This window comes from Mustela putorius, unplaced genomic scaffold (genome assembly GCF_011764305.1).
Source record: "Mustela putorius furo isolate JIRA1106 unplaced genomic scaffold, ASM1176430v1.1 tig00003834_pilon_pilon_pilon, whole genome shotgun sequence".
Lineage (NCBI taxonomy): Eukaryota > Metazoa > Chordata > Mammalia > Carnivora > Mustelidae > Mustela > Mustela putorius.
Window position 1 is genome coordinate 130051570 of NW_025421987.1, and position 12608 is coordinate 130064177.

A 12608-nucleotide genomic window follows, 5' to 3' on the forward strand; every position below is an offset into this window, starting at 1 on the left:
GAGTCTATGACTCCCTCCGTATCTGTGACAGAGTTGGTTGATGAGGACAGAAATGTATTTCTGTCTAACTCCTTCTAACTAGAATTTCAGGGTTTCCTAACTTCCTTCCCTGTCTATTAGTTAAATCTGCAACATAATCTAAAGCAGGCATAAACTTTTGTCCCCTAGAATCTCTCTCAAGATCCAGTGTGAAGGAGCAAGCTTTTGCTTAGGTGCCTGTAGGTAACAAATAGATTAGCCTCTCTGGGTGGTGGTAGGCTAGGCTGGGTCTTCTGAAAGGTGATCACTGTATCACTATGAGCCTGTCTGAAATTTTTGAAAAATTTCTTCTATTATTAGCTATTTTGATGCTGATACACACACACACACACGTATACGTGTATACACACATACATGTATGTGTACATGTATACACATACATGTATATGTGTACTGCATACATGTGTATACATGTACATATATAATATATGTATACGTGTGTGTGTGTGTTCCTAAGTCTTGATCCAAATGGAGACAACTGAGTGTCAAACAAGAAGCCTGGGAATTATGCAGGTGGAATATTTCTGAGCAGAATTAACCAAGAATCTTGGATGGAGGTGGAGATGCTGCCCTTCTGATGCCAAGAAGCCCCCAAGGACCTCTCTCTGCAGGATATATACCTGCTATGTCTATACCAAACACTTCCAAGGGGGAGCCTGAGTGTTTTTTCGGTTACTGTTTGATATAATAAATTTCATCTTTAGGGAATGGGCATGATATGTACCTCATAGTCCTAGGATATCTATAAATAATCATGGATTTTAAAAAATCATATTCATGCAGTAGAATAGAATAAAAATGAACAAACTGGTTCATTTGTGGGCTTTCAATCCTTGAAGGACATCATTCTTTGTGAAGCATCAGATTTTCAAGCTGTTTGTTTGCCTTTGACAGGCAAAGAGGCGGCATTCACTGAACGTCTCTGGGAGCTTAGGGCAGAGGTGGACATGGGGGTGTTCTGGGGACACCTCTCTTTGAGAAACTATGATTTAAAGGAACAAAGTGAGAGTCCAAATATGACCTTTATTGGAATGACCAGTGTCCCAGCTTAAAAAAAGAATCTCAAAGCCTAAAATCAGCCTCCTGGAGTGGGACTAAGGAGCTGCATTTAAAAAGCTCCTCCCTTCCCCGTGGCTCTCATCTAAACGAAAGTTTGAGGCTCTCTGCTCTAAATAGGAGAGGGTGCTGTGGGTGGACGAGAAAAACCTCTTTTTAATTTTCTGATTCAAATATCCTGTCACATGTGTTCTGATTTCTCTCTCTCTCTCTCTTTTCCTTTTCTGAAAACACAAAGCAGCCTGGAATTAGAGGACACAAAAGCCAACAGCTTAAATAAAATCAAGGGGTTTTATATTAGAGGGCAGGAAATGTGACTTTTATTCAACATGTTGGCAGGGGTGTGGCCTCGGTTCTATTTTTCTAAGATGTGGAAACATTATGGAGTAGAATTTAAAAAGCATATGAAAGTTGCAGCTGAAAGCAGGAGTCAAAAGAAACCTGAAGGCTAGGGGAAGTGTGAAGGAAGGAATGGCTGGCTTCCAGCTCTCCCCCGAATAGCCAGGTACATGCATGCCCTGCTCCTCGGGCTGAGGTGCCTGCGGCGAGGGAGAGCAGCAGGACACGTGTGTTCACCGTATAGCTCTATTTCAGATAGCGGAGGTAAGTTAGACTGAGGAAGCCCAGGGGCTCTCCTGTATGGGGGAAAGTTTCTCTTTGGGAAGCAAGAAGGCGCCATGAGCCTGCAGGGTAACAGAAGAGATCACCAACTGCCAGTTTTGTCTGATGCTTGCTCTACTCCACCCAACTTCTCCTTTGGGCTATAGGGGAATTCTATTAGAAAAACCAATATAGAAGGCAAAGTCTTTCTGAAGGATCCAAGTGAGGATCAAGAACTTGGTGGCTGATCACTAGAGCCAAACCAGATCCCAGATTGGACGCTTTCTAGTTCAGGGAATGTACAGCCCCAAAATGTACAAAGTAAACTTGCAGCCAAACATGCCACTCCAGTCCCCAAATATGTATGATATATAACAAGAGATGTGAGATGTCATTACAGTGTTCCCTGTACTCAGAGCTTGGCATGCATCCTCATTCATGATTCCCTGAACCATATGAGGTGGTGCCTTACTTTGGGTTCTCTCCAAAGCAGACCCTGAGACAAAGACTCAGGTGATTTATTTGGGAGGTGGTCTCAGGAAGCATGATGATAGTGTGGGGGAGTGAGAGAGAAGGGAGAAAAATGGACGTGGGTGGGCATGAATGTGCAGGTTACATAGTGGGCACCTAGGGCTCTAGCCCTGTGAGGACTCTTTTTGAAAGAATCTCTGCCAGCTGCATCCTCACTGGTTGAGGCTACTTAACTCTTGAGCAATGGTGGCCTGCACCAAGTGTTCAGCTGAGCTCGTTGCTGTGGCTGGAGGATGCTGTCAGGAAGAAAGCCATGGACTTTGTGAAATCATCCCTAGGCAGCTTCCTGAGGAAGCCAAGCAGCTGTGAGTGGAACACTGAGCATCTGCTACAGGTACACATCACATCCATTTAAAAGTAGGAAAAACAAAGACTTTAAGGAAGTCATGGTCCTGCTAAAGTCCTAAACCTTCGTGCACTTCTGTGGCATTCTTGGTGGCCATACCCAACCAGCAGGAGCCATCCCACAAGATCCCCTATCTGCCCCATAGGGGCATAGGGCTGGAGCCTAGAAGGGCATTGACTTCAGCATCCCTACACTTCTCACCCAGGTCAAATGTCTCACCTGCCTCAAAATACAGTAGTACCTTTTCAACGGTACCTCCTGGGCCATTCCTCCCTCCTTAGGGTCTCAGAATAGAATGATAGATGTGGACCATGTGGAGGGGTCATGATGGCTGCCAAACCAGACCTGGACAGTGAAGAGACCATAACGAGAGTGGACAAAGAGCTGAGACCAACAGACCAGTGGCCAGCCCTTAACACCCTCCAGCTCAATCATCACTCACAAAGCCAGAATCCGCCCCTCCCTGCTTCCATGTGCACTTCCAACATCTGCTCGTTGGCCACCATCTTCCTGGGTCAGGAAGTCCGAGGTGGTTACTTTCACAGCATGATGGGGATAGAAAAGCGCTTACTGCGGAGTCAGACAGATCTGGGCTCAGGATGAGGCTCCACAGCCTGGCAGCAGCTTCAGCAGTTACTTAGTTACTCTAAGCTCACTGATGGAAAACTGTAGTTTGTCATCTGCAGACTCCATGTTACAGTGCTCCCTCTTGGGTCACTGAGCTCAAATGAGCCAGGAACTCTCATATATATTAAGTATTCTATCAGTGTGAGCTGTTGTTTTAATTGTAATCACTACTGAATTGCCTGGAGAAGGGAAGGGCATAGTGTCATTTGCCTATGTTGGTGTTTCTCAAGGGTGGTCCCCACCCCCCCATATTAAAGTTAACAGTTATGAAGTACACTAATTACTGCACTGAACCAGCACAGCTACATGGTCTCTGACCAGTGCCTGGCAGGTTTGGCCAGGACACCTGGATCCTCCATGTCTCTGAGGGCCTCATTGTTACCATTGCCAGCGGGGATTGAGGCTCACGGGGAGGTAAAGAAACCACTAAAGGTGCGAGGAAGCTGAAATGCACCGGGGTCAGGGAGGCATGCAGGTAGAGGCTGCTGCAGAATGAGCTCTCCCTCTGGAGAAATTCCTTTCCCAGGGTTTCCTTTTCTCCCTGGAGGTGCTCTCCAGGTGGCACAGCACACCCTGCCTTCCCAGCCCCCATTCTTCTGCCTCAGAGGCTGTGTGTGGCCGTGAACTCCCTGCAGCCAGCCCAAGCAGACTCTGGAAAGCTGAGCAGGGCTGGGAGCTGGTTCCCCTGCCAGTGTCCCCACCCTGTGCCCAGGGCCCGTTCTTAGCACCCGTCTTGACTGGTGAAGTCGGTCACTCCAGGGGAGCTTCTGACCTTCTAGGAGGAGTTATAGCCCGTCGGCAGATGATCGCACTCGTCACAGGCCTTTAAACCTCTTCACTGATTGCAAAGTGAAAGTCCTGGAGGACTCAGGCAGGGGTAGGAGCATGAGCTCAGACACAGGAGCTGGGGTGGCCTTCTCTTTCCCAGGAGCTGCCGCTGGCTGCTTGAGTCCCAGAGCTGCACTGCATTCTCACGGGGCTTCTCTCTCTCCCTTCCCAAGGGTATTTTCTGTGTGACTTAGAATAAGTATTGGGTCATGTGAATGTTACCATGGCAACTGGTGTTTTAAATAAAAATAGTCCTACACCCCCGGTAGTCTGTCAGTGTGAAATACGCCTATAGGCAGTGAAAGGCTTTTGGCATCTGCATCCCTTCTATTCCCAGAAGCAGCCTCCTGGGTCCTCCCAGGCCCAGAGGGCAGAACCTGCAGCTCTGTACACAGAGGCGGGTCTCCTGGGTGGTTCAGGGGACAAGGCGGTAGCTTTTGCACCTGGATTTCCCCTGCTGGTGGGGGGCTCTGCCTGATGCTTCCTTCCCTCACCTCCACCAGCAGCGGAGGGGTGCTGCTGTTCTCGAAGTCTTTCTGGAGAGAAACGAACAGATTCAAAGATGGGCTTTGTCTTGAGGTCTGCTTCTAGGGGAATATAAACTAAGACAAGGTTTTATGTGCAAGTAATTTGGGGGGAGGTGATCTAAGGAATCAGCAGTAGAATGGGGAAGTGAAGTAGGGAAGAGGAGGTAGCTGGTCAGGTTTCAGAAATAACCTCTGCAAACAAGGGGAGTTCAGGACAAGGGGTTGTTTCCTGAGGAACTTTGGGAGATCTTGTTACCCTCCCAAGGGGCAAGGACGGTGGTGGTTTTGTGCAGCAAATCTTCCTGTCTTTGGGTGAGTGCTCCTCCCAGAGGCTTTAGCTCTACACTTGCAGTTTGACCTGTGAGCAGTCAAAACAAAAACAAAACCCCACAAGTCCTTGTGAAATGCCAACTGAATATTACCCCCACCTTAAAAGACCACCAGAGACGTGAGTCAAAGCCAAGCAGCAAGGGTCGTTTATTGCAGGTTCGAACCTGGACCTCTGCGCCGCTCGTTGTCCGGAGCTGGGTAGGTGCAGGATTTTTATAGACAGATACAAACAAGTTTCGGGTGGGGCTAAGCTGATTGATTGACAGTTTGAACAGGCATACTTGGCATCAGTGGATTGGGTCAGGGGACCCGCGCGCGAAAGCAGACAAAGCAATCTTACAGAAGCAGAACTGGCCGGTTAGCCCACACATGGGAAAAAAAGCACTACCAGGATATTGAAGGCCTGGTTACTATCAACTAAAGACAATTGGGAGTCTCCTGGTGGAATGTTACATTCCTGCTATCAAGCATCCTTGTTAATGAGATTTAGGTTTAGAAGAAATTTAACTTTATTTACTTTTCCTTCTACCTCCACCTCCTTTGGTTTTTTATGGAGGGGAGTGTGACGTTAGGGCTTGAGTTATGTGTCTTTGGAAATTGGGCTATTGATAAGGTAACTTCTTTTTTGTAAATCTCAAGGACATTTGCAAACCAAGGGAGACTCCTACCTCGCAGGACTGTGATCTCTGCAAGTTAACTATTTATCGTTTTATGGCAGTCAGGGGTGCCTGAGGAATGCTACACATATGGAGGGGAGCGGGTGAAGGGGGGGGGTGCAAGGCGCCAGCTTTTGCTTTGTCCTCAGCCAGCCTCCTGCTCCTTCATTTGGGCTGAGAATCACAGGTTGTGGCAGGCAACAGCCTTCCACGTTTGAAGGTGAATCCCTATCTAAAGAAAATGGACAGGCACACCCTCACCTGCTGGGGGCCTCCTGGCCCAAATGTAAGCCTTCTTGCATGTTAATGAATATCCTCAACTCTCAAAAGTACTTTAGGGTTGGGATAAGGAGCTTAATCTGAAAAGTTAGAGCACGGTGAAATAGCCTTTAAAGATCTTAATAAATCCTGAAACCTTTGAAAGGTTGCCAAAATTCCCTAGAGCCTAAGGATGCAATTGGTGCTGTCAGGAATGTCTTGCATCAGGGTGGGGAGTGGAGGGAGGGGTTAGGGAAGGGCTGCTTTTCTTTTGGAGGCAAGGGAGGCAGTTTAATGCCCAAGCAGGTGTTCTTGAAATAGTTTGAATAGGTTCCTCTTGACTGCACATCTGATACTTTGGGGGAGATGAAAATGTTAAGATCAGGTACAATGGGGACGCCTGGGTGGCTCAGTTGGTTAAGCAGCTGCCTTCGGCTCAGGTCATGATCCCAGCGTCCTGGGATCAAGTCCCACATCGGGCCCTTGCTCGGCAGGGAGCCTGCTTCTCCCTCTCCCTCTGCCTCTGCGTGCCACTCTGTCTGCCTGTGCTTGCTCGCTCTCTCTCCCTCTATCACTGGCAAATAAATAAATAAGAAATCTTTAAAAAAAAAAAAAAAAAAAAAAAAAAAAGATCAGGTACAATGATATTGAGCTCAAGAAACTCAAAACACTAAGGGAAGGAATGGATGGTGGTTGGGCAGGAGTGGGGAGGTGGAGATATATTAGCAATGCATTGCTTTTGAACTCTTGGCATAATTTGGGGGCAGTGTGGGCATCGCTTCTTCTGTTTGGTTCTATCAAAACTAACAGCCATCTGGTAGACCCATTCACCTCCTGAAGACACCTTGGTCTTGCTTTGGATGAATTCAGTGGTTCTGTTCATCAGTTTAAAAAAAAAAAAAAAAAGAGTTGAGGGGCACCTGGGTGGCTCAGTGAGTTAAGCCTTTGCCTTCAGCTCAGATCATGATCTCAGGGTCCTGAGATCGAGCCCCACATCAAGCTCTTTGCTTCCCCCTCTCAACTCCCCCACCCCGCTCTGCCTGCCTCTGTGCCTGCTTGTGATCTCTCTCTCTGTCAAATAAATAAATAAAATCTTTAAAAAGAAAAGAAAAATAAAATGACGCATTGGAAAATATCTTGAAAAAAAAAAAGTGTTGATTTGCAAGGTGCTCCCCCACCTCCTGGGCCAATTAGACACATTTTCCCTGGAATTTGAACCCTAAGTAGGGTGTTAGAAGGACTGAAATTTGACTGGAGCTTATTGATGTCAACAGTGGTGTCCTGAAAGAAAAAAAAAAAAAAAAAAGAGCTCATAATTCTTGGAGATTGTGAGCTACTGGGTCCCAATCCTTTTGGAGTCTGGTTCTTAATGGCTTCCATGGTATTCCAATAAGTTCTTGTTCCTTGTCCTATTGAATTCACTAAGGTCTATTTCTGCTGTTTGCAGTGGAAGGGCCCTGAGTGATCCTAATTTTTTTGGAGGGATTCCCCTGGGATTAAAAGACTAGAGACCCTCAGATGGAAACCTATGAAAACCTCTCTGTGTCGCTGCTATTTTGTGTAATAGGTCTATTCAGAAATAAGGGAGGAAGGGAAAGATGCCTTAGCATCATTTTTTGAAAGGACCCACCTGAGAGGGAAGTAGGAATGAGAGAGGTTTTGGGGGTGCGGATGGGGAGAGTAGAGGGGCAATGCCAGTGGAGAAAGCAGAATTGGGCAGGAGAACTTCCAACTGCCATATAGGTCTAATGCAGTCTCAGCTGGTCTAGTGGGGAGCTCCTGAGCAAAGATTCCCCTCAGAAAAGTTTCAGGTTGCAAGGAAAGGGCTGGCCTTGGGGCTCTGCTGTGCTCAGTCACAGGCTACCTGAACAGAGGCCGGTTTGGAGACTGAGGCACAGCTGAAAGTGCAGCTCACTGTGCTCCTTGCCACGGAGCAGCAAGTTCTTTCTGGAAGCCAAGCTGAGCAGTACATCTCCATAGCTGCCTCAGAAACAAAAGCTGGCTACCTTCTGCTGAGCACACCCTGTGGGCCCGGCACTTCTCCCATGTTATCTGCCTTGGGCCTTTCACCAATCCTGTGAGACTGGTGTTACTTCCACTCCCACAGTTAATGACATGGAGACCTAGCCAGTTATTTACCCTGAGATAGCCCTGCTTGTGAGAGGCAGGCAGAGCTGCGATTTGAACCCAGGTCTGTGCAGCTTGAACACTCCCAGTTCCATTTCTGTGGGGGTGGTCATTAATTTAGCTGTCATAGTCCCCGTGATAAGGACTTGGGCTCTACAGCTGCAGTGGCTGCTCATTGTCCCCAAAGAATACATAATATCTGGGTAGTGTGTATGTTTAGGCACCTAGTATGTCTTGAATTCAAAATACAGCTGTTGATATCCCAGGTGCCTAGTTTGAGTCCCCCTGAAGACAGGTACTAGGACAAGGGGTTTATTTGAGAAGAGATCTCAAGAAGCAGGAGCTAATGGGAGGAGTAAGGGAGAGGAGGAGTATGAGCCAATAAAGGAGCATCAGTGAGTGGGTCGATATGTGCTTGAACCTGCTGGGGACAGTCTGAAGAACTGTACAGAATGTTGGGACCATTCTGACTTCTCTTCCTCACTGGTGGAAGACAGCCTCAGGGGCACTGTCTCCCTGCTGATCCCGGCCAATGTGGTCTGTGCAGAGGCCGAGCAGGCTCGGGGACCCCAGGAAGAGCCTCAGCTATAGAACTGAAGGGGGAAGGCAGTCAGCATGCAGGGAACTGCTCATTATGACCATGGGAACCAGAGTCCACCTGGATAGTGTGTGGGTGTCCACAGCATCTGCCACACCAAGTATTCATGGCTTGAAAAGAATCTGCCTCCACTTTCTCAGTATCTGATACCTGTGGTTCAGAACGCCAAAGAGGCAGCAACAATCCCCCCACCTGACTAGTCCGCTCAGGCTGCCATAGCAAAGTGCCGCGCATGGGGGACCTTGAACCACAGAGTGTTACTTCTTACAGTTCTGGAGCCTGGAAGCCCAAGATCAAGGGGATGACAAGTTTGGTTTCTTCTGGGGCCTTTTAAGTTGGTTTATGGATGGCCAACTTCTTGCTGTGGCCTCACATCATCCTTCTTCAGTGCATACTCCGGGTGAGAGAGATCTGGTATCTCTTCCTCTTCTAATAAGGACACTAGTCCTTTCAGGTCAAGGCCCCACCCTTAGGACCTCATTTAACTGCAGTTACCTCCTTAAAGGACCTATCTCCAAGTATAGTCACATTCTAAGGCACTGGAGGTTAGGGTTTCAACATACGAACTTAAGGGAGACAATTCAGTTCCTAACAGGCATGAATGGCTGGCAAGAGAATCTGGACTCGAACCCTCTGTCTCTGGGCCCCAGAGACAAGGAAGTGAGCAGCTTAGGGTCCCACAGCTAGAATGGCACTGCGGTGGTATGACAGAAGCAAATCTGTCTTGCCAGGGTGACTCCCTGACCTAGAACTGCTCATACCCACAACCTACGGGGCATTGTGCCCCCGACACCTCTCTTGAGAATGCTTGGCCCCTCTTCCTGCCTCCTGAGGCCCTTTGGACTCTCCTGTATCCTGGTGCTTCTCTACCCCACGGGTGCTCCAGGAGGTGGCTCGAGGCAGTGCCCAGGCCTGGGTTCCAGGACTGGCTGAGCTGTGGGACCATAGTGCAAGTCATTCCTTTGTCCCATCAGCTGAGAAAAGAGGGGACTGGGTCAGGTTACTGTCCCTGTTGCCTCAGTCTTTTTGTCAGTGTTGGTGAAAAATTGGTGGAGAGAGGGGCACTGGAATCTACTGGGGGGTAGGGGGAGATACATTGAAACCATCTGTCCAGGCCAAGGCTCTTTGGTAGGGTATCTCAAAGCTCCCAAGATGGTACATGTCTAAGCTTATTCCCTTATGATACTGTCTGGGAAGGGGGAAGTGCTGAACAAAAATTTAGCTCCAAGGAGAGTCACCAGGGTCGGCTTGTCACCTGATGCCCTTATAAACATCACAAGGGCCAACATGAAGGGGCTGAGTAAACGAACCATGGTACCTAATTCAAGAAACAGAGAGACAGAAAATGTGATTCTGTAAAGAATATTTAATGATTTGGAAAGATTTTTCACCAAATCAAGTGAAAAGGCTAATTACAAGACACCCCATAGTGTGGTTTATCCATGTTAAAAAAAAATTATGTATATATATATCCCACTGGAAGGATAATGAACCAGGAATAAATAGTGGTTACTTCTGTGTGATGGGACTGTAGAGATTTTTAAATCTTTATTTTCTAAAGTAACAATGTGTACTCATTGCTTTTGTAACACAAAAGCCCACAAAAACAGTTGTATAAAAAATAACTTTCCTAGTCTTGGCAGATGCTGCTGGCTAATTCTACAGCTACTAATACGCACTCCCCCCTCACCGCTTCAGCTTGCCCACTCTCAGCAGGTGAATCCTCACCTTTCTAGTTGCCCTGTGTGGCCACAGGATAGAGTTCTAGCCACTGAGATGTAGGTGGAAGTCGGCTATGTGGAGGTTTCTGGGAAAGGTATGTGTCCTGTTGAATGGAGAGAGATTTCTGGCCCTTTTGCCTCCTCTTTCTTCCTCCAGGAATGTGGAGTCGATGCCTTGAACGGTAACAGCCCTCTTGTGACCATGAGGTGGTGGAATAGAATGGTATAAGCCTGTGTTTTTGATGGCATTGTTGAGTCACCACATCAACCCTGGACTCCCTACCTCCAGACTTCTTGTTATGGTGATAATTCTGATATAACATTTCTGGTTAGACGAGTTGTGAGTGCTTTTGGCTGCAAGTGAGTGTAGGTCTCTCTTCAAGTCCCTAGGTCACTCCTACTACTCCACAGAGAGAAATAGGGACATCTTCACGGAGACACTCTATTCCCAAGCTGGTAATGCCATCCATTTGACAGTAGTCTCTGAATTTGTTTCATGGATCTGGGAGGACAGGGGCACTGGATGTCTTTAGCGGAATGGGGAAAGTGTCAATCATCCCGGTGTGCCAGAACAGAGCAAAGCACTACAGGAGACAGTGAGTCAGCTGTCCTCAAAACACCTACTATATGCCTGGCATTGTGCCAGGTCCCAGGGAGACCAAAGAGTGAAATAGACACTGACTCTGGGCTTCTGAAGCTTACTGCTTGGTGGAGAAAGAGGATATTGCAAAATCACAGTTATTTCTTTCCTTAGTTATGAGTGTAAAGTGTTTTAAAGTACAGGGTGCCGTGTGAGTAATGTGCCATGTGAGTAATTTGACCTGGTCTGGAGCTCAGAGAAGGCAGACTTATAAGCTATTTTGTGTGTCCTTAAGGCTGGCAAGATACATCTAAAATTCCTGGGCTTGTCTATGAGAATCTCTGGTGACAATGCCCCATGGAAGTCATTCTTCCCTTTGCCAAGAGCCCTCATCTGTGGGCATAAGGGTTCTTACGAATAAAATGAGGGCAGTGGACTTCACAAACCTTGAGCTTCCTAGAGCTTAAATGCCACATGAAAGCAGCTGAGAGGAAGCTACTGATGCAAGAAGTGCAGAGGGGCTGGGCTGGAGAAGCTGGGGGACATAGCAGAATGGCTGTTTACTCCAACAGTATGGGTCCAACATTTGCTCATCCAATGAACATGTATTGAACACTGTGTGCCAGGCACAGTGCTGGGACTCTATCTGTGAACAAATAATCCCTGCCCTCAGGGGGTTACAGTCTAGTGGGAGGAGACCAGATCACAGGGCAATTATGTCAGAATCTAAAGGTGAAAAGGAGATGGGAGGGAAGGGGTGTGCTGTGGCCAGTGGCACACACACATTCAGTGCTTAGTTCAGGTGGCTCTCAGAGGAGGGAGAGAGTCAAGCTGATACCTGGGGGGACCAGAAGCCTCTGCAGGGAAGGGTATGTGAAAAGGCCTTAAGGGCAGACAGTCTGAGGACCAGCAGGAAGCAGGAAGGTGGGGGGGGGGTGCAGGTGGATCCCAGCCAGCTCTGTGCTGTGAAGGTCAGAGCCTCATGATTGATTTGTTTCAAAAGGACTACAAGTCAGTGCTTGCCTATCCTATATACTCTGAGTCAAAAATCAAGGGGCTCAATGGTGGGGAGACCTGGTAAACCATGTGGCAAGCTGTATGCATGGATGTGGTCTCAGACCCTGTGCCTACCAAGGAAGTCTGAGCAATGAAGCATGCATTTGCTTTTAATTCATTCTGATGTAGTCTTCAATGTGTATGGCTTTTGTAATAAAGTCATTAAAAAATAAGTGGTAATCTCTGGGGATTAACCCTAAGGGACTTTCACATTCTATCCTATCCGTTAACACTTCTTATTTTGAATGGTTTGGTGCTGGTCAGTGTTTTTTAACTGTTTTCAAGTAAACAGTGTTTACTTGTTTTGTGCCTCTGAACATTGAAGGGTATCCCTCCAGGCAATGTACAAGAAGAAATTGCACAGGCAAAGACAGAAGAGAATTAAGTGAATTTCACAGTCAAAAAGTCAATTACACACACCCCCACGCCCTCTTCCATTTGAGTCAGGCCCCAGGGAACAAGTTTAGAGGTTCACTACAGGAGGGCATGGCTCCCCCCAACCCCCTTCTAGTGCTTTCTCTCCCCAAGCTCCAGTGTTTCAAGCCAAAGACAGCTGGAACACTTTGAAGGCAGGCAATCCCACAGTGTGGCCTGTTGGCAGGGTGGGGGAGAGCTGCCCACGGAGGAGGAGGATGAAGCCCTTCAGCAGGGTCAGAAAAAGACACCTCTGGAGCCTGACAGTCCACTCACCAGCTGGGAGATCCTGAGCAAGTTTCTTGACCTTTCTG